This window comes from Macaca mulatta, chromosome 12 (genome assembly GCF_049350105.2).
Source record: "Macaca mulatta isolate MMU2019108-1 chromosome 12, T2T-MMU8v2.0, whole genome shotgun sequence".
Lineage (NCBI taxonomy): Eukaryota > Metazoa > Chordata > Mammalia > Primates > Cercopithecidae > Macaca > Macaca mulatta.
Window position 1 is genome coordinate 61,336,906 of NC_133417.1, and position 23,104 is coordinate 61,360,009.

The window sequence follows — 23,104 nt, forward strand, 5'->3', positions numbered from 1 at the left end:
CACTGTGTTCGAATTCTCACAGGGCCTCAGCTGCCTCCCTGCGGGGCAGGGCTCCGGACCTGCAGCCCGCCATGCCCGAGCCTCCCCGCCCCCGCCCCTGCCCCTACCCCTGCCATAGGCTCCTTCACCGCCTGACCCTCCCCACGCGAGTGCCGCCCCCTGGGCTGCGGTGCTCGGTCCCATGGAAGTTGGTCCCATCGACCGCCCAGGGGCTGAGGACTGCCGGTGTAAGGGGGGACTGGCGGGCAGCTCCGCCTGGGTCCCTGGTGCAGGATCCATTAGGTGAAGCCAGCTGGGTTCCTGGGTCTAGTGGGGACTTTTGGGAACCTTTATGTCTAGCTAAGGGATTGTAAATACACCAATCAGCACCCTGTCTAGCTCAAGGTTTGTAAATACACCAATCCGTATTGTGTATCTAGCTAACCTAGTGAGGACTTGGAGAACTTTTCTGTCTAGCACTCTGTGTCTAGCCCAAGGATTATAAACACACCGATCAGCAGTTTGTGTCTAGCTCAGGGTTTGTAATTACACCAATCAGTACTCTGTGTCTAGCTCAAGGTCTGTAAATACACCAATCAGTACTCTGTATCTAGCTAACCTAGTGGGGACTTGGAGAACTTTTCTGTCTAGCATTCTGTGTCTAGCTCAAGGATTGTAAACGTACCAATCAGCACTCTGTGTCTAGCTCAGGAATTGTAAATGCACAAATCAGGACTCTGTCAAAATGGACCAATCAGCTCTCTGTAAAATGGACCAATCAACAGGATGTGGGTGGGGTCAGATAAGGGAATAAAAGCAGGCTGTGGGAGGCAGCCAGTGGCAACTTGCTGTGATCCCCTTTCACGCTGAGGAAGGTTTGTTTTATTCTTTACAATAAATCTTGCTGCTGCTCACTCTTTCGGTCTACGCTGTAACACTCACTGTGAAGGTCAGCAGCTTCACTGCTGGTATCAGCGAGACCAGGAACCCACCAGAAGGAAGAAACTGCAGGCACATCTGAACATCTGAAGGGATAAACTCCAGACTATCATCTTTAAGAACTGTAACACTCACTGTGAGGGTCCACGCTTCATTCTTGAAGTCAGTGAGACCAAGAACCCACAAATTCCAGACACAAAATGACCACAAACTTGGTGGCTTAAAACAATGGAAATTTATTCGCTCCTGATGCAGGAGGCCAGAAATCTGAAGTCAGTTTCATTGTGCCAAAATCAAGGAGTTAGCAGGATATGCTCCTTTCTGAGGAGTGAATCTGGTTCTTAACTCCTTAACTCCTTCATGTTCTGGTGGCTTCTGGCATTCCCTGGCTGTGGCTGCGTGATTCCTGTCTCTACTTCTGTGGTCACATCATTGCGTTCTCATCTGTATCAAATCACCCTCTGTCTTCCTCTTACAAGGATGTAAAGTGATTACATTTAGGGCTCCCTCTGGTAATTCAGAATAACCTTTCCCTCGGTGTTAATTTAATCACATTGGTGAAAAAAAATTTTTTTTTGGCCTAACATTCACAGTTTCCAGGGATTAGGATGAGATGTGTTGTGGGCGTCATTATTTAACCTACTGCAGTGTTTTAAGAGAAGCTTTAAAAAATAGCAAGGGCTAGACCCTGTAGGTCCTTATAATCCAAGGTGAGATGTTTAGATTTCATTCTGGGGTGCTAGAAACAATTAGAGGATTATATGGAGGCAAGAGAAATTGTGTGGTTTTACCGTAAAATAGTCTTAATTTTTTTTATGGTACATTTCCAAGAAGAAAAGTTAAACTAAAATTAATTAATTAAAAGCTTAATTTCTCCCCAACAAGAGAGTATTGTGTAAATGCTAAGAAGATTTTGTTGGGTAGAGTTGAGGTTTGGAGGGCCACAAACAATTGTATAATATGCAGCATTTTTTCACTTGCCAAGAAGCAACTATGAGTGATATTGCTCCCATTGAGAATACATGCTGTCAAAGACTATGCTGGCTGCTACTAGTAAACAGAATATGGGAAGTGGGGGTTGGTCCATTTGAGAACTGAGAACTTATTATTGAGAACTTATTATTGGATGGACAACCATTGTATTAAAGATAGAAAGAAGTGGGCTGGGCGCGGTGGCTTATGCCCGTAATCCCAGCGCTTTGGGAGGCTGAGGGGGGTGTTATCACTTGAGGCCGGGAGTTTGAGACCAACCTGGCCAGCATGGCGAAACTCCATCTCTACTAAATATACAAAAAAAAAAAAAAAATTAGCCGGGCATGGTAGCACATGCATGTAATCCCAGCTACTAGGGAGGTTGAGGGAAGAGAGTCACTTGAACCTGGGAGGTGGAGGTTGCAGTGAGCCGAGATCGTGCCACCGTACTCCAACCTGGGTGACAGAGAGACTCTGTCTCAAAGAGCAAAAGGATAGAAAGAAGTGGATAGATTTAGGATATATTTTTGAGATAGAGTTAGTTGGGTGAACTTGACTGCTAGATTATTTGGAGGAAAGGAAAAAGAATAAAACAAAGGCTTGCATTTTTTATTTGAGCAGCTGACCCACTTACTGAGAAGGGGAGGGCTGGGAGAGAGGCAGACTTGATGGAAGATAGAAAGTGTTCTGCTTTGGCTAAGTTTGAAGTGATTATTAGCTATTCCTTTGGAGATGTCAGACCATTGGGTGAATGGGGTTTGGAGATTCTGAGAGAAGTTTGGCTGAGAATACAGACTTAGGAATTATTTGCATATAGGTTATATTTGATACTGGATGGAGTTATCTACAGAGAATGTATATAGAGAGAAGCAGGCCACTGAGCAACTGTTATATAGAAGAGGAGGAGGAGTTACCAGTGGGATAGGAACGAAAGCAGAAGAGCGTGGTGTCTCTGAGGCTAAGAGTTCAAAACATATTAAAAAAGAGATGGTTCTACTATGTTAATTATAGAGATTACATTTGGTGAAATGAGGTAATTTGTGATTTTGACAATTTGACATACAGTTTAAGAAGAGAGACTGGGATAAAGTTTATTGGATTGAATTGTGGAAGTGGAGACAGTGCTTATAGACAACTCTTTCGAGAAGTTTTGTTATGAAGGAAAGCAGAGAAGTGGAACAGTTCTTGGAAGACAATATTGGTCAAGAGAGGGTTTGTTAGAACTAGAGGATAATACAGTGAATTTCTATACTGACAAAATGATTAAGTAGAGAAGAGGAGCTGATGAAGGTAGGAGAGAGTGATAGGTAATTGTTGAAGAGCAAAATTTTTGAAGAGCCGTGAAGGAAGGGGATCTAGTGTACAAATAGAATGGTTGGTCTTTACTTGAAACCGGCACATTTTATTAGTAAAAAGAAGGACTGCAGAGAGAATGAGTACAGAGGTGGATAAGTCATCATTTGGGTGGTGGGAAGATGGAATTTTTACCTAGTTGCGTCTACTTTCCCAGTGAAGTGTGATGATTTTGGGGTGTGGAGGGGTGAAACAGGTTTGGGAAAAGAGATTGGAAATGGCTATTTTGAAACATCCTGGGGAAATGTAATATGATTGTGGGTCAGTGTGGATTGCACATTACTGATTTGCAGCTATGAATTTAAATTGAGACCAGTTGTGGTTACGTGTTTTTTCCCAGGCGATTTCTTCAGCTGTTTGGGTGGAGATGTGAAACAGGCAGATAGTTGGGTTTAACCGGTTTGGGGATTTGCCGAGTTAGAATGAAGCATGAAGAGAGGAGCAAGGGAGTTAAGGGTGCTTGGAAGGGAGAAATTACAATGATGGACCTAATTTATTCTAAGCTAGGCAGCAGGAGAAGTGACTGATAGTGAAGCAAATAGTAGGGTCAGTGAAGGGCCTGATAATGCCAAGACGGTGGAATGGAAATTCCAGATTACAATAGATAAACTGAAGAAAGAGAAGGTAGTGTTTACAGTTTGGGGTGCTTGAGGCTGGAGTCTGCGGAGTTGATATAGTGAGGATGCCCAATTCAGAGGTTATGATAATGAGGTAGGGTTAAAGCAAAGGTCATCAGAGGTGAGGTGGTTGAGGAATTGGAGCCTTCATGTAGTTGTAGAAAACAGCAATGATGGCCAGGCCTGTAATCCCAGCACTTTGGGAGGCTGAGGCGGGTGGATCACCTGAGGTCAGGAGTTTGAGACCAGCCTGGCTAACACGGCGAAACTCTGTCTCTACTAAAAATACAAAAATTAGCTGGGCATGGTGGTGGGCACCTGTAATCCCAGCTACTTGGGAGGCTGAGGCAGGAGAATCGCTTGAACCCAGGAAATGGAGGTTGCAGTGAGCTAAGATCGCTCCACTTCTCTGCCGCCTGGGCGACAAAGCGAGACTGTCTCAAAAACAAAAAACAAAAAAAAGAAAACTGCAATGATGAAGACGGATGAGTTTGGAAAGGGAAATAGGTGTGAAGGTCATCAGCAAATGAGGGGAAATAGCAGTAGATGGGTAGGTGACAGCGAGAAGGGATAATGGGTGGTAAAGTCTAGTGGCATAAACTTCAGACAGGTAAGACTTTTGAAAGAGGATTGAAGAGAAATTAGAAGGTGAGCTGGAGAGACACATAATCCACCTCTAGGTTAGGGGATCTTGGGGATATGAACAGAGTTGTTACTCAAAGTGTTTAACAGCTCGTATGAAATGGCAACCTGCTGTTGTAGGTCTTCCATCAGGAGCAGGATTCTGGGGGCCTTTTGTGAAGCTAGATATTAACTCTTTAATCTCTTGATCATAACTAATTGTCAGCCGGTTGAGAGGTATTTTGATACGTTAGCAACTGCCATAGCCATCCTTTATACTGGCTGAAACTAGACTTAAGTATGAGAATATAGGGCCATATGTGGTGTCTCAGGCCTGTAATCTCAGTGCTTTGGTACGCCAAATGGGAGGATTACTTGAGGCCAGGAGTTCTAGACCAGCCAGGGCAACATAGTGAGACTTTATCTCTATGGGGGGAAAAAAAAAGTGAAAATATAACCAAGCTTCTCTTTATAGGATACTGGGAAAACAGTGTTATTAGGGCTCAGCCTCCGAAATTCAGGTTAAATCTTACTTTCTTTGTGTTTTCAAGTTTTAGTTTGGTGAAAGGAACACTCAGAGAAGAGACTATAATGGAGTTTGCTGGGGATAGGGAAGATGAGAGGTGGGGCAGATTGGTCTTCTGGTGATGACTGAGGAAAAGAGGGCTGTGGAGCATGCTAGGGTTAGTCCGGGTGATGTCTTGGGGGAAATTGGGTAGGGACCATGTGGCAGCTCCTGTTGCGTAGTGGCCAGGGGTGAGCAAAAGCTTTCTTAGAGTGTCTGTAGCCCAGGTCATCTCCTGAAGACGTAGTGGCCAGTTGGAGTATAGAGGCCTTCTTGGCGACCAGCTGCTTTTTGGTGGCTAATATCATGAGGCGCTCTTAGGGCCTCTTCTCAGCCAGGATGGTGGTGTAACCCTTGGGGGAGAGAAAGGGGTCTTCTGTTTGAAGAACTAGGGACTGCCGCTCCCCGGGAGCAGTCATCTTAGCAACTCTCCCTCCAAAATGGATTTGGACTTTGTGCTGTCCCCTCTGTTATGACTGTCGTTGTCTTAGTATGGGCTCTCAGGAGTTGCATCCAGTCTCCTGACTGCCCTGAATCCAGTCTTCTGATTTCCTTACTCCCAGATTCACATTCTTTTAGTTTATCTCTCAAGACTGCTCTGGAAAATTAGGAATGAGGGAATGGTCTTTTAAGTTCAACCATGGTTCTATCTAATCCTACTAGGAATGTTGTGAAGATGAATGTAACACATATAAATTGACTAGCACAGTCCTTATAACACAGTATGTAGCCAAAACATACGCTTAAAAGCCTTTGTGGACAATCCTTTGTCTAATGACAAAGTTCAAATTCCTTTAACTCATATATAAGATTTCCAGTGATTTTTCTGCCTTGCTCCATTGAGTTTCATCACCTCCTTACTTATGATTACTAATTCCACCCTTTGCCCTAGTCAGACCACACCCTCTTGTTCTTGAAAATGATATATTCTCTCATACCATTATGTCTTTGCTCATAGTCGCTCTGGATACAGTAAACCTTCACCGTTAAAGTTAAATATTGCCTTCCATAGAAACCTCCCCTGATGCTTCCTGCCTTCTCTTTCCTTCAGGGGTAAGTACTCCCTTAGCCTCTTATTCTTATTTGTATCATTTGTGTTTGTGTTAGAATGCTCCTCTCTAAGCTATTAGTTTCTTAAAGGCAGAAACCAGTAAGTGATTCATCTTTGTTTGCCCATGGTCTAATACAGTAGGTGCCCCACAAATGTTTGTTGAGTAAATTAAAACTCACTGCATATTTGAATTTCCATGTTGCCTTTGTTTGGTTAAATCTAAATTATATTTTATATGTCTTTTTTTCTTTTTTTCACTTCTTTTTTTTAAAAGTGCAGGAAAATTTTCTAATGAAGTAGTAGATGAGTGCAGAAAAAAACTAATGTCCGTGTAGTTATTTAAGATGGGAAGCAGACTTCATCCTGTGTTCTTTTCCTTCTACTGAATGACTTTTACTGCTGGATTTATCCAGTGATTTTGCTCGCCATTGCCATTGTTTTTTGGTGAATTGTAATCATTAACGTTTTTCAGTGGTACACCAAAGAAATGCAAACAAATGTGATTTTCTGGTTGTTTAATTGGGCATTTTCTAGTGCCCACTTAAAATTGTAGGATTGGAGTATGGAGCCTTCTAGAATATTGGTTAAAAGTCTAGTCCTTTAGGTCTCTTCAAATGTTGGTCTTCTTGGGCCAGGCGCAGTGGCTCACATCTATAACCCTAGCACTTTGGGAGGTTGAGGTGGGCGGATCACCTGAGGTCAGGAGTTTGAGACCAGTCTGGCCAACATGGCAAAACCTTGTCTCTACAAAAATACAAAAATTAGTTTCGTGTGGTGGCACATGACTGTAATCCCAGCTTCTTGGGAGGCCGAGGTGGGAGAATTGCTTGAACTTGGAAGGTGGAGGTTGCAGAAATCATGCCACTGTGCTCCAGCCTGGGCAATGGAGTGAGACTCTGTCTCAAAAAAAAAAAAAAAAAAAAAAAAGTTGGTCTTCTTGATCCTACATGAACTAATTAATTCTGTATTCCAAGAATTAAGATAATGTAAATCAGATGGCAGCAGAATGAATCAGGTAAGAGTGGGAAGGGCAAATGCGAAATGAGGGGGCAGGAGTGAGTCACTCTTTAGTGTAGATGGATAGGGAATGCTGGAAAGGGGAGGGTGAAGGTGGGTTGTGGGTTGTGGGAGAGTCTGAGCAATAAGGAGATGGTGTAGCATGGGTAAAGGTGGTTTGAGCAACACAGTGGTTAGCATGCTCTGTGGTTAGCATGCTCTGCATGAGTGACCAAGCAAGGCCCATTTTGGCACTTGAGACGGGGTCACTGACCCTCGTTCCCTGGTTCTCATTGTAAGGTTAACCAAAGATGCAGTGTATGCTTTTATATTTTGAGATTAGGGTATCATTCTAGAAGGGACACATTCTTGAGAAATAGCTTGATTTCTTTAAAAAAAAAAAAAAAAGAAAAGAAAGAAAACCTGACTCCTAGACTATTTCCATGGCATTTTGTTGTTTTTATTAGTATTTTTTCCTAAGGTGCTTAGATGGTGTCCAGAGTTTGTGATAGAGCCAGAAAGCAACTCCCCACCTTCTCTGAACTAAAAATAAATACCAAGAAGTACTATTTTAAATAGAGGACCAGAAACTACTCATATGGGTCAAAGTTGTCCCAATGACTTGGGTTGACTCAGGTCACAAACCTTTGCTCAGGCTTCTTACAGGGAATATTTTTAATCTGCCAACTGACAGACTACTAGAGATAAAGGTATAAACGTTGGACTCCACATGATTAGAGCCTGACCTGAAGTGAAAATCCTCTTGCCTCCTTCTGACCTCTGTAACAGGTAACCTGTGACCCGGAAATAGATCTGCATTAGATGTTGGGCTTCATATGGATTTATTGTTGATAGAGCACTCTGAAATAAGAGCGTCCATTCTATTTGAGTGAACGTTTATTTGGTTGAAAGATGCTAGAGATATGTCAGAAGAGGCTGCCTGCCTGTGTCTTTTCAGGGAAACAATGGAATTTATTTCCCTAACCTGTGAGTGTTAAGTGTACCTGGTTGTTCAGAACGAAGTGCTGATTAGGCCAAAGCAGGGTTGTGGCCGGATGGAAATTGGTTGCTTTTGCTCTCTCTTGTAACAATAGTCTTCTATATCCCGATTCTACGTGCAAATGTGCACGATGTGTGAAAAGGCCAGAGCTTATTGTAGATGCTCAGTAATGTTATGTATTAGCAGTGGGAGTTGTTGGATAGCAGATGTGTTTTTGTGCTTCATTTACATGACCTCAAATTCTCAGTATAACTTGTGACAAAGGTGAGATTTTATAAATGGGGAAACTAAAGCTCATAGTCACATAACTAGTTAGTAGCTAAGTTAGAATTCATCCAGGGCTGTCTGTGTCTTCTGTCTCCTACACTGGCCGCCTCCTGTACTGAATGTTCTCCTGGGGGTCATTGGTGTAATTTGAATATGCCAAGGACAGCACCCTGTGACTGGCAGGTCCCTGGCTGTGCCTGTAGGAGTAGCTGTGTTCCTGCAGGCAAGTACTAAATTATCACAGGGTGGGGAGAGAGAGGGAATGTTGACCCCCAGTTTAGGATGGTCTGTTTCTTCTCTGTGCATCCGTGGACCTCCTTTAGGGCCTAGCACAATGGAGGGGCCCCCTGGGTGTGTTAACTAAAGAGATTCTGTAGTTATGGAGTTGAACTTTGGGAAACACCAAATTCCAGGAAGGTGGATCAGCTTTGCAGTTTCTGGTTTGATTTGTTGTTGGGATTTCCAGTGTTGCATTAAAACTGTAAATCCCTGAGAGGCTGTAATGTGCAATAACTAAAAATGTAGGGCAAGTTTAGGTGCAGCTTAACTCAAGCTTAAATGGTTATTGTGTCCCTTGCTCAAGGCAAATTCATTTTAGTTAGGGTGGAGATTTTTTCAGAATGAGGTAGATAATTCTGTGGCATTTTCCAGTTCTTATTCAAAGATTCCTAATACATTGTAAAGGCAAACTATTCTTTTTCTTTTTTTATGTGGGTCTTTTACTGTAGTTCATTAAAGATGAGAAAAGTTGTATAACGGGAAAATCACTCAAGTAATGGTCAGATGATATGGGATTTGGTCAAATGTCAGCTATCCATCTGCATGGTGCTCCTTGGAATTCTTTTTTTCAAGTCTCTTTCTATCATATGAGTGTACACACACATTTTTTTTTTTTTTCTAGTTACAAGTATAGTTCATGCTTATTTTAGAAATCCAGAAAATAATGCACACAAGGAAGAAAATAAAAATGATTCATAATACTACCATTCAAAGATGAGATTTTTAACATTTTTGAGTATATTCTTCTAGACTTCACTTGTGAGTATATATGTGTATGCACATATACTTTAAAACAGAAATATATATATGTATATGTATACACATAGAGACACTGTTTTATTTACTTTTGTTCTCTTCATATTTAATTTTCTACTTGTCCATTACCCCATCTCTATCCAGAGTGTAATTAACGCAGAAAGGATTAATTCCTACAAGGTAAAGAAATTCTAGAATGTCTAATTTATTTAAGGGTGTCCACTTATTTTTAGATTTTTCTTTATTATGATTCTTTTCAGTATGGAGGTGTTGCTTTTTCAAGTCAGAGGAGGTTAAGGGGATGTTGATGGCAGTCATTTGGCATGGTGAGTGACTTACCCCTACTGTCCAGTTTAGATGGGAAAAATGGCAGAAGGCCTTGGAGTGCCAAAGGCCAGGGTTATGGGTCCAGCAGTGCCATGAAAAAGGGAATATAGGCCAGGTACGGTGGCTCATGCCTATAATCCCAGCACTTTGAGAGGCCGAGGTGGGCAGATCACAAGGTCAGGAGATCGAGACCATCCTGGCCAACATGGTGAAACCTACTAGAAACTACTAAAAACACAAAAATTAGCTGGGCATGGTGGTGCGTGCCTGTAATCCCAGCTATTCGGGAGGCTGATGCAGGAGAATCGCTTGAACCAGGGAGTCGGAGGTTGCAGTGAGCCGAGATCGTGCCACTGCACTCCAGCCTGGTGACAGAGCAAGACTCCATCTCAAAATAAATAAATAAATAAATAAAATAAAAAGGGAATATATAGACGATCTCAATCTTTCATGTGAGGACACTGAAGTCCAGGGAAGTTTGTTCAGGCTGAGACTATTGTAGGGTAGACTGACATTGCTGAGTGCCCATTCTGTGATCTCTGCAGAGCACTTGGCTGCCACTGAGTATTATCTGAAAAGCACGCCATGTTGCTGGTAGCTGCTAGACGAATGACCGAAGGAGTAGGCTCAAGTGCACTAGGTGAGGTCAGGCCTGAAGGTCATTGGATTGATACTGGAACCTGGCATTTTGACAGGAATCCTATTAGAAATGCCACTTAGTCACTTGCCTCCTGACTGCTTCATGGTAGGAACAGAGGCTCAAACTATGGCCAAAATTTTTTGGATTAAGTTTAAGTTTTACTTAATATTATCCCAATTTTATCTCAGACATTTTCTCAAAATTATTTCAAAATTTATAGTTGAAGAGAGGCTGTTGAGTATAAATTGCTCATGTACTCTGCTGAATTCCATCAGCTATGTGATTTGACTGACAACAGTGCGATCCTAGCCCACTGGGGTCTGGTGAATTGCATCTGCTCAGCCAGAGTGTTCCTTGAGCTGGAATTGAAATGAATGGCCCTTTAGTTTCCAGTGTGATGCCAACACTCAGGCAATTGACTTTTCCTCTTCAGGCTCCAATAGGGGGAAAATTATGAAATAAAATGGGGATAGGCCAAGCATCCTCAAGATTCAAACCCATAAATATAAATAAGTGTAATTAATCATATGCAGTCTCTCTTGCCTATTAAATCTATACTCAACTGGGTCAGTAAGCTTCACACAGCTCTCAGCTTCCTGGCCTGTGGTTAGTGGGAAATGTTCTGGGTGCCTCAGCCTTTTGAGATGTGACATAGGGTTCTTTTCTAATACGGGTCCAGAATCAGTTCAAATTATAATGAGTTGTGGGGCAAGAAAAGTCACCTGCAAACAACCCCAGCCCAAGGGGAAATAGAAATACAAAAAAGATTTCTGCTGTTGGCGTTTAAGAGGCTCTCTTAGTTGACACTGTCTGTTCATTGTTACTAGCCTGTTAGACTGAATGAGATGAACAGTCTTTCAAGTATGTAAGTTCAATACATATTTACATTCAAGTTTATCCCAAAAGTATTTGTTTCCCTGTTATAGAATCTTGTTTTTGATTGCAGTTGACATTTTTGCTTGTTTTCTCATTTAATTTGTTAACTCTTTCCCCCTCTCCCATTGTGTCCTTTTTTCTGTACTTGCATCTACTCATTATGAACATGGCTAATGGTATCCTAATGAAAAAACAACTCTCTCTCTCTTGTCTCCTGGGGGTCATTGGTGTCATTTGAATATGCCAAGGACAGCACCCTGTGACTGGCAGGTCCCTGGCTATGCCTGTAGGAGTAGCTGTGTTCCTGTAGGCAAGCAGCAGATTATCACTCTCTCTCTCGCTCTCTTTTTTTTTTTTTTGAGAGAGGGTCTCACTCTGTTGCCCAGGGTGGAGTGCAGTGGTGAGATCTCGGCTCACTGTAGCCTTGACCTTCCAGGCTCTACTTTTACTCTTATTACCCTAAAAGGCATCCTCTATACTGCAGCTAGGGCATTTCTTCCTTTCTTTCTGAAATATAAATTTCATTGTATCATTGTACTGATTAAAATCCTCCACTGACTTTTTCTGTTTGTTTATGAGATAGTGTCTCACTTTGTCACCCAGGTTGGTGTGATCATGGCTCACTGTAGCCTCCAACTCCTGTGCTCAAGCAATCCTCCTGCCTCAGCCTCCTGAGTAGCTGGGACTTGTTACCATGCCCGGCTAATTTTTCTATTTTTTGTAGGGACAGCGTCTCACTGTGTTACCTAGGCTAGTCTCAAACTCCTGACCTCAAGCGATCCTCCCACCTTGGCCTCCCCAAGTGTTGGGATTACAGGCATAAGCCACCACATCCAGCCTATGTCAGTTATCCTCTAACTTATTATTTCATCTTTATTTGTTCCTAGTAATTCTCACTTTCAAAATATTTAATTTTTATATTTGTTTACATGTTTATTTTTGTCTCTTCCAATCCATGAGAGTAGAGGAATTCCCAGGCCTTGGAACAGTGCTGGGGATCTACCAGGCATTCAGTCAGTCCCAGTTGAATGAATGTATGTTACCTGAACCAATGCTTCTCCTCCTGTCTTCTCCACTTGGGTAGGTCCTTCAGGGATACTTTCCTGAGTATTTGATGGAACTCTTGCTTTGGTTATATTCTAAGACATTACAATTTAAATCTTACCTTTGCTAATGGCATGTTTTTAATAAGCCAGTTCTCAAGGAATTTTCGTTTTTTAGGAGCAGCAGATGGGTTTTTTGGGTCCATTTATCTGCAAACATTTCTTTAAATCAAGGAGAGCACAGAAAAACTACCCATTGGGTAGTTAGTTTCATTCACAGCGTGTATAGCAAAATCCAGATGTTTTATGGTAGGCTCCACTAACCTGAAACACATAAAAGAAGGGGGTAAAAAGGTCCCTGAAAAGTTAGAGCCAGAACATTGAAAACCAAGTGTTAAAATTCTAGTAAGTAGCTCCTTTAGCCTTGCTTAGAGCTATTTACTTGTATTTGAAACACAGTTAACTAACTTGGCCCTCATTTTTCTAACCACAGTGGTAACAATGATAAGTTAATGGGTGCAGCACACCAACATGGCACATGTATACATATGCAACAAACCTGCACATTGTGTACATGTACCCTAGAACTTAAAAGTATAATAATAATAAAAAAAGAAGTGATCTCAAAGATAAACAGGGAAGATTATCATCAGCCTGATAGTTTGGAAGAAACAGGAAAATTTTATAAAGCTGAGAGAGGAAGAATTCATACAGGAACAGACTGGGGCTTGGGACCACAAAGTAAAGGAGTTAATAGTGTTATCAATCCTACTATTCCTGAGGCCATCACCTTATCATAGCATGTACATATGGATGGCTGTGAGTCATCAATAATTGAATTCATGGTTAATATTCTTTATTTAAAAAGCCAAAGTGTGACTTACGTTTTTGAAATATAGTATTTTAACCCAAAAGAATACAGAATTTTTTTTTTTTTTTTAACTGTGTACTCCACTCAGATGTAAACTCTTGGAATGCAGGGATTTTTTTGTGTGTGTTCTCAGTTGTTTGCTCAGTGCCTGACACATGATGGATGATCAGTAAATAATTATTGAATAAAACCATGAATGCAAATTTTAATTATCTAGCAGTGCTCAATAAATAGGACATTAAGAGAATGCCACATTTAATGCATGAGGGTTGTTTTCCCCTCTGCATCTATTGAATGAGGAAAAACCATAAAGTAATAAACTTTTAAAGTTAAAATAGCTTTGGACATTTTGAAGGCTAACTCATATATAGTTGGAGTGAGGATCAGCAAGTTCAAGTGATTTGCCTGAAATCACAGAGGAAGTTAGTGGAAGAGACAGAATTACAAGGGAGTCTTTCCTTCCAGAATACCCCCTGGTGATTTTCTTTTTTAATTTAGAGTTTTAGGAATACAATATAGAGGATTATATATTTTTGGGAAAGAATATAGAGTTCTTTTTTTTAAAAAAAAAAAAAAGATCAATGACAGCTTTAAAAGGAAAATTGAGTGGAACCCTTTATTTTCTCTATTTATGCTATATAAATTTTAGACCTGTCATCTCTGTGGTATTAGCTGTGTAATGTTGAAACCCAGCATCTTACGCACAATGACTAGACTATAGTACTTGAATGCTTTTCATGAGGGGGTGTACCAGCCCTTTTAAAAAGAAAAGAAATATCTTTTTCTTTAGTTTGGAAAGGATGCGTCATTCAACTGAGGAGAGTAAGATCTTATGACCAAGACCATTTTAGCCAAAATGACTGAGATAGAAATACAACTTTCGTTATTATTTTTGCGTCGGTGAAGGAAAACAGTATATTTTCTTCACGTTTTTTGATGTGGGGATGGAGCATTTAGGAAATACATTGTTTTCACATACTTTAAATGGGAATTTTGTTAGCAGTATGAATTACTTCAATCTGTTTCGCTCATCTGATTCTTATTTCCTTAATGAGTCAGATATTTTTAGGAAGTGGAATCAGTAAGCTAAATATTCTAATACGTGGTTATTTTGACTACAGTACATCTCAGGTTTCCTTTTTCATGTATGCATTGTATCTGTGCTTTGGCTCTTTGTTGTAGTTCCATTTATACTTGTGGATTATTAGATGTATGAGGAGTAAATTTTACATGTAAATTTCAACAGGTTATAGGAGAAAAAAGAGTACAGGATGGAAAAAGTAGTCAGCTTTGTTTCCTAGGGATCTTCTCGCTGTCAAGGAAACAGAGTGACTGGTCTCCCCACCCCAGCGCACTTCTTGGTCTCTTGTTTTTTTGGGGTTTTTTTTGAGACGGAGTCTCGCTCTGTCGCCCAGGCTGGAGTGCAGTGGCCGGATCTCAGCTCACTGCAAGCTCCGCCTCCCGGGTTTACGCCATTCTCCTGCCTCAGCCTCCCGAGTAGCTGGGACTACAGGCGCCCGCCACCTCGCCCGGCTAGTTTTTTGTATTTTTTTTTTAGTAGAGACGGGATTTCACCGTGTTAGCCAGGATGGTCTCGATCTCCTGACCTCGTGATCCGCCCGTCTCGGCCTCCCAAAGTGCTGGGATTACAGGCTTGAGCCACCGCGCCCGGCCTTCTTGGTCTCTTATAACTCTCAGTCACCGCTAATACCTTACATATATGTGGAGTGATGTTTGTAATAGAGCTGTATTCAAATTGAGAACTTTCTTTTACATTGTGCAAGTAAATTAACTGAAGTTATTGTGCTATAGCTAATTATTATTGAAAACTCAGTCATAATTAAAAAAATAAGCTCAGGATTTCTTAAGCCATCTTCAACAGATATTTCCCGAAATACATTTCTAATGGCATATAATGCAATTGCAACAGGAACTTTTGAAAGAATTGGTACATTTTCTTTTTTTTTTTTTTTTTTGAGACCGAGTCTTGCTCTGTTGCCCAGGCTGGTATGCAGTGGCACAATCTTGGCTCACCGCAACCTCCACCTCCTGGGTTCAAGTGATTCTCCTACCTCAGCCTCCTGAGTAGCTGGGACTACAGGCACCTGTCACAACGCCTGGCTAATTTTTGTATTTTTAGTAGAGACGGGGTTTTACCGTGTTGACTAGGCCGGTCTTGAGCTCCTGGCTTCAAGTGATCCACCTGCCATGGCTTCCCAAAGTGCTGGGATTACAGGCGTGAGCCACCGTGCCCTGCCATTTTCTTCTTGAGTGATAAAAATAATGAACAAACACTAAGAAAATTAAAGTCAGATTTTCAGTTTTGAAAGCTTTTCAGTTATGTTTGTGCTTATTACATTGGAAGCCTAGTTCTCTTCAGATGTAATATCTTCTACATCTGTGCTATTTTAAAAAGAAGAGATTTTAGAACAATAATCTTGAAGTTTCTTAAGATTTTTTTTTTGTCTTCAAAGAAAAATGCCTAATTTAGTAGATAGTCTTTCCTAATTCATAGTGGTATATTTCACATAAATGTACGCTGTTTAAAAACAACAAAACAGATGTCTGATTAAGATCCAGGTAAATGGAAACTTGATTATCTGAAGCACCCTTTTCTCTGAACATGTTATTTAATTGAAATTGTTTTATGGCATATTTCTTCTGAAGAGAGTTAAAGTTCATTATTGCCCTTATATATATAAAACCATTTCATCTGATTCACAGTGCCTCAGCAGTATTTTATAATATCTAAGGCCTTTTTAAAGCACACTAATTTATATGGTGAAGTGGACTTTCTCTTCTTTCTTTTCTTTTTTTTTTTTTGAGATGGAGTTTTGCTCTTGTTGCCTAGGCTGCAGTATAGTGGCGTGATCTCGACTCATTGCAACCTCCACCTCCCGGGTTCAAGTGATTCTCCTGCCTCAGCCTCCCAACTAGCTGGAATTAAAGGCATGTACCATGCCCAGCTAATTGTGTATTTTTAGTAGAAGCTGGGTTTCACTATGATGGTCAGGCTGATCTCGAACTCCTGACCTCAGGTGACCCCCTCACCCTGGCCTCCCAAAGTGCTGGGATTATAGGCATGAGCCACCATGCCCGGCGTGGACTTTGTTTTCTTGCAAAACATTTTACAGTATGTATTCAACAGCCATGATTGTCGTTACTCTGTAAGGCTTTGTTAGTTTTAATAAATTTTGAGGAAAGGCTTGATATGTTTTAATCTTAAGACAGACATTTAAAACTCTTTGATTTGCAGCTTATTTTCTAGCAAGGTAAAGGACTTCCTTTCTTCCTTCCTTCCTTCCTTCCTTCCTTCCTTCAAGGTAAAGGACTTCCTCCCTCCCTCCCTCCCTCCCTCCCTCCCTTCCTTCCTTCCTTTCTTCCTTCCTTCCTTCCTTCCTTCCGTCCTTCCTTCCGTCCTTCTCTCATTCTATTACCTGTGCTGGAGTGCAGTGGTGCCCTCACAGCTCACTGCAGCCTTGAATTCCTGGGTTCAAACAATCCTCCCACTTCAGTCTCCTGAGTAACTGGTACTACAGGCATGCGCCATCATGCCCAGCTAATTAAAAATACTTTTTTGTAGAGACAGGGTCTCGCTTCCCAGGCTGGTCTTGAACTGCTGGCCTCAAGGGATCCTCCTGCCTGGGTTTCTCAAAGTCTGAGATGATAGATGTTAGCCACCCACCACTCCAGGCCTTTTTCTTGTTTTGATTACTGAAGTAGATTCTATAACAGCATGTAAAATGTAAAAGAGCATTTATGCTGCCAAAGGAATGTCAACCATTATCTTAACCCAATAAAGGGTTAGTAAAGGGGCAGAAAGACTGAAAGAAGCACAGGACTAGTATGGTCTGTTTGACTAATGAACTTCTTTTGAATGTTATCAGTGCATGTGTTTCATTGATAACATTCCTGCCTCCTCAAGGCAGATTTAAAGTTTTTTTCCCCTGTTGTGCTATCTCTTTTTCATGCTAAGTCAACCATTTCTTGTTAGTTGATATATAAATGCAAGTTTGTTTAATTCCATACTAGGCATGTTATCTACTCAGTTCTTTAACCTGACTTGTGTTTTTATAAGGGATTGGCATTTTTGTGAAGGAATGCTTCAAGTTTTCACTTGGGAGGAACATTTTATTTTGGGGCTCCTAGGGTTACCCTCAATTATGCATATGGTAGGCAAAGAAGGCAGAAATATATTTTAATGGAATATTAAAGATGGGATTGTACAACTTTAAACACAAATCCGTGAATATATCTAGAGTGATACAGAATATATATTAACTGATTTTAAAATGAATTTAAAATGGAATACAAATTCACTTGGATGCACTAACTATAGTTCTTTATGACTTTTATAGCAATTGTATGGAAAGCAAACATAATAGAAAGTATTCTATTATGGATTAAGCTGTGATTATTTGCATTTAATGCATATAATGAGCTTCATTGATTTCTTGTAATTCTATAGTGAACCTCATGAAATAAAGAAAAAGGGTCAAATTTGTGACTATAGTTCCTGTGTGCATTTTAGAAATGTTAGAAAGCATATTATATAGCAGTTGCCTTGGAAATGGCGTATATTTTGTAAAAAATTGGGTCTTAAATAATACATCACTACTAGAGTGCAAACATATATCCATGTGTTCCTCTAAGGCTCCCTCCCTTTCAATCCTTTTTTGTTTTAGGCGACTTTGTGAAATAAATGCTCGATTAACAGTTATGACATTATATATTAAACTTAACCCCCCCATCACACATCAGAAATCCTCATGTAATAATGTTTGAGATAAATTTTTTATAAACAGTGACTTTTAACTGGCTCACTTTAAATAGTTATTGACCTTATTTTCTCCTTCTTTTGTACCTTTTACTTGCATTTTTTGAACTCTGCCCCTGAAACCAGCTCAACCCGTCTCTTAGCCAACTTCTCCTGTCAAGCTTCCAGGCTCCTGCCCTCCTTTGAGGCTGAGAAGTGGTCCTGGGCCAACCTCTTTCTCAGTCATCCATAGCTGTGGGTTTGCTTCTAAAATGATATAACTGACATAAAGGTGACCCAGGGAGACAAATAATTTTCTAGCTTTCAACTATGTGAATTGGTATAAATATAGTGTTTATTTTCTTTCACTTTCTCTTCGTTTCCTGATTTTTTTTTTTTCCTCATTCTTCTTTATGGAAATACTCTTCCTCTGTTCAAATTGTTTACTTTCTCTTGGGGTGGGCCCTTCTGGCAGTAATTGCCTGGGGAAATAAATGGATTGGAAGTGAAAGAACCTGCCCTTCTTGGAAGCAGACTGGCCTTTTGATAGGTGTGGAAGTCAGGGACAGAGCTAGAGTCTGGATGCCTTCCCAGGAATGTGTGAGTGTGTTGCTTTAGCTTCTTCCGCCACAGTCCAAAATTTTGTGTATTTAGAACCTGAGGATCATGTTTCACACACTTCTGTTGACTTTTATTTGGTTCTTTGATTTATCTTGCATTATCAGGATAATGGTTTTCTCAGTGACTTCGGAAAAGCCCTTTTGTTTGTTATTTGATATTCTGTTTAGTGTATATATTCTTTACAACTATAGGTTGTTATTGTTGTGTTTGTGTGTTTTTGCTTTTGATATAATAGAGGAAAGGCTAAAGAAGGTGAAGGAAGGATAAAAGTGTCTTTTGTTTTCTTAGGACTTGATACATTCACTTCTTTCCGTAGGGATTGTCTTTTGTGAAGAACCCTTGGGTCAATTTCCTGTCCCGTCTTGGCCTAAATCCTTTTTAAAAACAACAACAAAAAAGGAGAATTCACTTTCAGTTTACAGACTACACCTCCTCTCTATTTCCAGAGAACAGGCTATGTGACTCTTCTGTTTGCCTATTTTGTTCATTTAGGTCTGACAGCTTTCAAAAAGTACACTCGAGGGCTCTCTGTGTGTTTCTGTAGGAATCACACGTGTAAGATACATGTGTGTAAGTCCTTCTCTGCTTGGCTGGGGGGAATGCATTTGCAGGCAGAGTACTAGTCATGATCCCCACGGTAAAGTAAACCTTGGGGAAAGGGTAGTACATGGTGTGCTTTGATTGTTACTTGGTGTGTCTGAACTATGAGATACCTCCTTCAAGGGGATTGTACAAAACATTTGTTATCACATTAATTGGAATAATAAAAGGTTTGCTTGCTAAAACACATCTAGTTCAAGCCACCCAGAGATCTTGACTTTTATAGTTAAAACGGTGCTGCTGGGAGAGAAGATGCTTTTGAGCTCACTCCTTCTTCTGTTTTACTATGGACTTGCTGTGAAGCTGTCTGATTACAGACTCGTTTGCTAGGACCTTCTCTGATGAGGTTCTGTATGCTTATTTTGTAAGACTCATGCACTTTTCTTCAATAAGTCACTGGATTCGTATGCGAGTGTGAGGCCTGACCCTCTGAGTTGTGCCTTCCATGGGTGTGACAGTGTGACACGACTCAAAAGAGTTGAAGGAGTGGGTTTTGCATGCACAGCTACAGGAGCGGGTGGCTGCACAGATGAAGTGTAAGGAGCATTTGCTACCTTTGGACCACAAAAGGCTTAGGTAAAGGGCTGAGTTGATTAAAGGGCTACCTCTAGGTTACATCTTGGGGTTTTTATTTAATGTTTGAAATGCATTGTACATCTAGATTTCTCAGTGTAGGTGATTGGAAGAGCATGGATCGCTTTTGTTTATTTTTAATTTCTTTTTTCTTTTTAATTTTTCTGGGTACATAGTATGCATACATATTTTTGGGTACATGAGATAATTTGCTACAGGCTTGCAATGTGTAACAGTAATATCAGGGTAAGTGGGGTATCCATCACCTTAAGCATGTTATTTCTTTGTGTTACGAGCATTCCAACAAACACTCTTTTAGTTATTTTAAAAGGTACAATAAGTTATTGTTGACTGCAGTCACCCTGTTCTATCAAATACTAGATCTTATTCATTCTAACTACATTTTTGTACTCATTAACCATCCCCACCCCAACCTCACTACCATCTCCAACCTTTGGTAGCCATCCTTCTACTCTCTGACTCTGTCTCCATGAGTTCATTTGTTTTTATTTTTGGCTCCCACAAATGAGTGAGAATATGCAAAATTTGTCTTTCTGTGCCTTACTTATTTCACTTAACATGATGTCCTCCAGTTTTACCCGTGTTGTTGCAAATGAAATGATCTCATACTTTTCTTTTTTGAGACGGAGTCTCGCTCTGTCACCCAGGCTGGAGTGCAGTGGTGTGATCTCAGCTCACTGCAACCTCCGCCTCCCAGGTTCAAGTTATTTTTCCTCCTGTCTCAGCCTCCTGAGTAGCTGGGATTACAGGCGCCCACCACCATGCCTGGCCAATTTTTTTGTGTTTTTAGTAGAGACGGAGTTTCACCATGTTGGCCAAGCTGGTTTCGAACTTCTGACCTCAAATGATCTGCCCACCGTGGCATCCCAAAGTGCTAGGATTACAGGCGTGAGCCACTGTGCCCGGCCTGATCTCATTCTTTTTTATGGCTGAATACTACTTCATTGTGTATATGTACCACATTTTTGTTATCCATTTGTCTGTTGATGGACACTTAGGCTGATTGAAAATCTTGGCTATTGTGACTAGTGCTGCAATAAACATGGGCATGCAGTATGGGATGCCTTTATGTCTTGCTGGAGAATACATGCCCCAAGCCTTGTTGTTGAAATTACTCTTCTGTAATTGATGTTTGAGCTGTACTCTCTGCCCCTCCACTGGTCATGCTTGTAAGGGATACAGAGAAATATGCTTACTTCTATGCTGGTATAAGAATGAAAACCCTGAGAAGTTCCCATTTTTTCCTTAAACTAATGTAGAGCATGGGGATTAGAAAGGTAATTGAGGTTTCTATATAAGAAACCACAAAGATAGGAGAGTTTTTGTAAATATGAAGGTATTACAGGAAAGGGGTCCCCGTCCAGATGCCTAGAGAGGGGGTTCTTGGATCTCATGCAAGAAAGAGTTAAGGATGAGTCTATAAAGTGAAAGTGAAGGAATAAAAGAAGGACTACACAGGGCTGCTGGTTGCCCATTTTTATGGTTATTTCTTGATTATATGCTAAACAAGGGGTGGCTTATTTTACCCAGCTCCTATTCAAGATGGAGTTCCTCTGGTTCACACGCCTCTGACAAAGGGACCCAGGGCTTATTCCACAGAGGAGTGATAAATGTATTTGCATGGATTCTTTTTTTCAACATTTGATTTTTTTTTTTTTTTTTTTTGAAGACAGGGTTTTGCTCTGTCACCCAGGCTGGAGTGCAGTGGTATGATCGTGGCACATTGAAGCTTCACCTCCTGAGCACACATGATTCCTCCCACTTTGGCCTCTTGAATAGCTGAAACTAGAGGTGTGCGCCACCATGCCCAGCTAATTTTTTAAATAGAGATGGAGTCTTGCTTTGTTGCCCAAGCTGGTCTTGAACTCCTGATATCAAACAATCCTCCTGCCTTGGCCTCCCAAATTTCTGGGGTTACAGGTATGAGCCACTGGCCCAGCCTATTTGCATGATTCTTACTTATGCTAAATTTATATTTTGATAAGTAAGGCTGCTGGAAGAGAGAAGATAAGACAGGAAGATGAGGAGGAGAGTGAGTACTTTTTAGAGATTTCAGAGGCCAGGAAGTACGATCTGGTTCTGGAATAAATTTGCTTATGCATAGTTGCCTTGCCTATGAATGGGAGGAGGCAGAAGTGGTGGGTGCACTCAGGGATTTACATGAAGTAGGATGTGAGGAGTTGTTCTTTGTTAAAAGTCACTGTCTATAATGGGTGCCCTACAAGGACATCTACGAATTCAGCTGAGCCAGATGAGTTGCAGCAGTCAGGTACAAACAAGGGTCAGCAAACTTTGAGAAGTGGCAAATTTAGTTTTTGTTTGCTAGCAGTAAGTACATTTTATTGTGTAGCAATTACATCTGTCAGTTTTAGGCAAAAGTTTCCCAAGTACCTATTACTCTTAGGAGTTTTAGACCCAAATATCCATCTGTTTGCTGTTTTCTGTGAGTAGATGTTCCATCAAGATCTCAAATTTTCTTAGTTGCAAGCTGAGCTTCTCTTCTTCCTTAAGCCTGCTTCTCTTTCTGATCTTAATATTGAAATGTTGGGGCCATTTTCCAGCTGCCCAAACTAAAACCGCCTACTGTGTTCAGTCTGTTCCTGCTGCCTCCTGTAGTTGGTTGTCAGGTCTTGTCATGCTCTCTAATTGAGTGCAGTCCTTAGAGAGTTTTGCAAAACATCCGCCTCTAGATTTGCACTCTTTAATGTTGCCTTAAACCAGGCGCTCCTCTCACACGGGATCTATTTCATTGCCCTCTAATTGGTCTCTCTGTCTTCTTAAGCTTCAACACAAAAATCTACTTGAGTAGTCTTTACAGAGCATTAGACAAAACATCTTACTTCCTTACTCTACAGCCTCTACTCCCCATTGCCAACAGGATATCCCAGAAATATCTTACTTCATGTGTACACAGTCTTCCTCTCTCTTGCCCCCTGGACTTTTTTTTAAACCCCATTTCTAGCTGCACATCATCTCCAGCCAAACAAGATAACTACTTGTACGCCTAGAACGTACCATGATGCTCCCCTTTCTCCTCCAGTTGTCTTTCTCTATAACGTTCCCTACTCACTCCCCTCCAAATTCTTTTTTTTCCCCTTCAATACCCTTCTCCAAAATCCTGTATTCACTAAGCCTTCTTTAATTCTTTTAGTCAGAGTCAGTTTCTTGCAACATTAAAATGATACAGCACCTTGCTTTTTTTTTTTTTTCAATCAGGCTATTTATAACACTCAGCATAGCACAACTAGTTATAAGACAGAGTTCAGAGTTACAAGACACACTTTGATATTTAGTCCTACAAATAGATTATTAATTCCTTGTGGGCAGTTAGTTGATAATCTCACAGATATATTTAGTTGAGCACCATTTGTTTAGGTTTTG

At 40.8% G+C, this 23,104-nt stretch overlaps 1 protein-coding gene across 9 annotated transcripts in view; it reads left to right on the top strand.

The window, feature by feature from the left end:
• Window positions 1–23,104, top strand: part of GPD2 (glycerol-3-phosphate dehydrogenase 2) — a 149,452-nt gene that overhangs the window by 13,658 nt on the left and 112,690 nt on the right. The window contains exon 1 of one of the 9 annotated variants that reach the window (XM_077956158.1): window positions 5,963–6,099. The gene's annotated coding sequence lies outside the window, so the exon portion shown is untranslated. 9 annotated transcript variants of the gene reach the window in all.